General features: G+C 58.8%; 1 long non-coding RNA gene across 1 annotated transcript; it reads right to left on the bottom strand.

The window, feature by feature from the left end:
• Positions 1–492: 492 nt before the first annotated feature.
• Positions 493–2,479, bottom strand: LOC138425734 (uncharacterized). Its single transcript, XR_011251364.1, has 4 exons — positions 2,355–2,479; positions 2,009–2,149; positions 1,310–1,513; positions 493–743 (listed from the first exon to the last, which is right to left on the bottom strand). It is a non-coding gene; the product is annotated as an uncharacterized lncRNA (long non-coding RNA).
• Positions 2,480–4,069: the final 1,590 nt, after the last annotated feature.

Raw genomic sequence — 4,069 nt, 5'->3', positions numbered from 1 at the left:
TGGGTGATTAAAGAGAGGTTAGTGAGTGGACGGACTTGCAGAGAGCGGTGTGGACAGGGTTCAGGGCCCAGCCAGAGGTGGTGCAGCTCCCGGGAGCTAGTGACTGGGGAGAGTCCAGGCCTGGAAAGCAGCCAGTGGATCAATCACTGACCCTCTCCCCCTTCCCGTGCTCTGGTCTCTTTCCAGTGCCTCCCGCTGGCTCCGAGGACAAGGGAGCCTGGGTAACTCAAGCCACAGAGGCCAGCCTCTCAGTACACGGAGCAAGCATGGAACAGTGGACAGTGGATCCAGAGCGGGGCAATGAATGGAGAGTATCTGTTGACAACATAAGTAAGTACTTTGTGAAACATTTAGCTCAAGCAGCAAATATCTCTATAATTTCCCTTGTTGGCATAGTCCTCAGGGTTCTCAATAAAGAGAAATACCAATAAATCTAAAGAAATGACAACCTAATAGTGGAATTTCGTTTAATAGGATGACCAAAGAAGGGACTTTTTCTTAAAAAATGTATTTATTTTTAATCGGTGGTTTCTGCCATACATCAGGGCTTCCCAGGAGGCACTAGTGGTGAAGAACACGCCTGCCAACGCAGGAGATGTAATAGATGCGGGTTTGATCCCTGGGTCAGGAAGATCCGCTGGAGGAGGGCATGGCAACCCAGTCCAGTATTCTTGCGTGGAGAATCCCATGGACAGAGGGGTCTGGTGGGCCACAGTCCACGGGTCGCACCGTCAGACACTCGTCTGAAGCGACGGAGCACGCACACACGCCATGTCGACATGAATTTTTAGGAGGAGAGACGTTTATGAGACAGAAGATTTTATCCACAAAGCAGACATCCGTGTCCCCTCCCCAGTAGAATAATCAGCTGTTGAGTAGCCACTGGCCAGAGGAGGAAGTAATGGGTGCAGGGCTGGGCTGCACTCGCCCCCTACCCATTCTGAGTCAGAACTGGGGGGTGGTGGAGGCACCAGGGGAGGCTGATTACAGCTCCCCATTACCCTCTGAGGATGCCCTATCTTGGTGCCCGGGTCAGGACCTTGGCAGGAGCCCCGGAGAAGAGGGAGGCCTCTGGCCGTTCTTCATCTTTCCAGGCTCAGGGAAGGGGGCCCTGCCCTGTGAGGGGAAACTGTCCAGGCCCCTACGCTCCACCTGCCAGCAAGGGAAGCAGATCTGGAGAGGTGAGCTCACGTCAACACTGTGAGCCTGTTGAGAAAGGAGCTTAAAACCCTCCAGGGACCAGCCCCAGACAGGAGGGTGACAGCGGGGTGATGTCAAGTCCCTGCCTCCAGCTGCGCCCCACACCCACCTCGGCAGGACGGAGGCCTGGGGGCCGGGGATCCACAGCTCCAAACGGCCAAACGGCCGAGGGCTGAACCTGGCAGACAGGACCCACTCCTGCACCGGGCTTGCCACCCTTTGTCTCTGGAGCATTCAGAAGAGGTCGCGCAGCGAGGTGGGTGCCATGCCCTCTGGAGGGGGCGGGGAGAGGTCATGGTCGAGGCACTCCGCTCTAGGGGGAGAGGGAGAGAAAGGCTTGCTGTTTGCCCAGGAAGGCAACAGACACTGGGGCCCTTGTCCTGGGGCAGCGGGGGAGCTGCTGGCCAGATGGAGAGCGGCTGGGGGCTGGGGCGGGGGAGAGGAGGGATTCCAGGCCCAGCCATCAGCCTCTTCCTCCCAGCCCCCACCCAGCTCCCAGGCCTGCCCGAGACCCAAGGAAGGGCAGCCCCCACTCCCACCCAGATACAGAACCTCCAAAGGCAGTCCTGGGGCTGAGGCCTCAACGCTGCAGAAACCCCCCGCGTTTGGGCCATTGACGCTGGGCAGGCTTCTCCCTGGAGAGGCTCTCCTGGTCTGTGCCCACGCACACTCAGTCGTGTCCGACTCTTTTCGACCCCACGGACTGTAGCCCCCCAGGCTCCTCTGTGCACGGGATTCTCCAGGCAAGAATACTGGAGGGGGTTGAAACGCCCTCCTCCAGGGGATCTCCCTGACCCAGGGATCAAACCTGCGTCTCCTGCGTTGGCAGCCAGTCTCCTGGTTGGCAGTGAATAAACCCAGCCTCGGGCCTTCGGAGCAGTTTTCTGGTGAGGAGGGTTGAGTCCGGGACCCGACAAACACTGATGAAATCTGTGCTGCGTGCAGGGCCCTGCACAGGGCGGGAGAGTGAGAGCCCCCTGCGGGCCTGAGAAGCCTGGTCACCAGGCACCTGGCTCCCACCCAGCCCCTGACCCCCAGCAGACAAAGGGCTGGGCCTGGCAGAACCAAGCCCAGCAGCTCCCTCTCGGCCTGGCACTGCTGTTGTTCTACACCCTCTTTGTAAACGTAGCCACTCCCAGGAGTGTCCCCAGCACCTCAGCCAGCCCTCAGCCCTCGTCCAGGGTTGGCTTGGGGCGCAGTGAGGAAGGCCCGCCAAGGCCAGGCTCTTGGAGCAGGAGGAGCAGGGGCGGCAGTGTGGGGTGCGCCCGGGCAGAAAGAGAAACGAAAACCACCACCCACCGCTGACCTCTCGCGTCCACCCCTAGGTGGCGCTCTGGGTGCACTAGAGCACTTAGCTTGCGCGTGCATGGTAGCCGCTCGGTGGATTCCGACTCTGCGACCCCACGAACTGTAGACCTTCAGGCTTCTCTGTCCATGGGATTCTCCAAGCAAGAAGACTGGAGTGGGTTGCCATTCCCTTCTTAGCCTGCCATCCTCCTTTTGTAGGTGAGGAGTCTGCGGCTCACCGTAGCTAAGGAGACAATTAGCTGATGGACAGGGAGGGGAAACTCCGCTACTGAACAGGTCGTTAAAGGTTGCACAGCCAATAAGGTGTCTCCGTTTCTCAGATGAAGAAAGTTCAGGGAGGTGAAGAGATCCACCGAAAGTCACACAGCTAGCAAGTGCCAGAAGTGGGGCTTGCACTCAGGCCGGCCTGGCCCGGGAGCCCACGGCTCCGTCTTCAGGCTGCAGAGGGCCCCAGAGAGGGAGCCTGGAAGGATTCTGTTCTCGAAGATTCCTGGCAGAGGGCGGCTCCTCTGCCCTCGTAGACCTTGCCCCAAACCCCTCCTCAGTGGTAGCCGGGGAACCCTTGCAGTTGGGACAGGGACTCCACCAAGGCCTGTGCCTCCAGCCTCCACCTCCGGCTGCCACTTAGTTCTTTCCTCCGACTCCACCTTCGAGGGGCCCAGCCTGGCTCCCTCCATCCTGGGCCAGCCAGGCCTCTGCACCAGGGCCAGGTTGCCTCTGGGCACCACCGTCCACGGGCCACACACAGGCTGCACCTGCCCTGATTCCAGCAGCTTCCAGCGCCAACCACCATGATTCATTAGCTTCCTCTTGTCCCAGCAGACAAAATGCACAGCAGGAGGGAAATAGGTCAGACAGCAGGGAGGACTTCCAGGTTGTAAGGAATGAGAGATTCGAGAATTGGGAGCCAGAGGAGGTGGGGTCCTTTAAAAAAGGAATATGCTAGGCTGCCTGAGTGAGAATCCAAATTCAGGGGTTCCGGACTAATCCGCTTCCTCTGGCTCCTCCAGCTTCCTCCCCTCTGGGCCCGAGTGCTGGAGTGGGAGCTGGAAGCTTGCCTCCAGAACCTGTTCAGACCTGCAGCCAGGCCTGTACCTGCAGCAAACGCTGGTCCCGTTCAGCAGCAGAAAGAATGAGCACTCGCTGAACACGTACTACGGTCCCTCTCTGTCTCTGTCAGCTCATGTCACCTTCAGATGCCCCTAAGAAAGCTATGGTCCTCATGTCCACTTGACAGCAAGGAAACCGAGGCTCCAGGCCTTTTCTGGGATTCCCCATCTCCCCAAGATCTGTTCGTCCTTCAAGGTGAAGTTTAAACGCCCCACTTCTTGCCCAGGACCTCTGCCCTCTGCGGGGCTGCCCACAGGGACCACTGCCAATCAGAGCCCCGGCTCTCCCAGGCCAACCTGCCATTTCCTAGCTCTTGACCTGGAACAAATGACTTCCCTAGATCTGTTTGCTTACCTGCCAAGGGAAATGATGAAGCACCAAACAACAGAGGATGGCGGCGAGCGTTCAGTGAGGTAACAGACATAGGACCCTGCAACCAGTCCCTGGCACA

Source organism: Ovis canadensis, chromosome 20, assembly GCF_042477335.2.
Source record: "Ovis canadensis isolate MfBH-ARS-UI-01 breed Bighorn chromosome 20, ARS-UI_OviCan_v2, whole genome shotgun sequence".
In the NCBI taxonomy this organism is placed as follows: Eukaryota; Metazoa; Chordata; class Mammalia; order Artiodactyla; family Bovidae; genus Ovis; species Ovis canadensis.
Note: the sequence above shows the minus strand (reverse complement) of the source record. Positions and strands in the feature narration are given on the sequence as shown.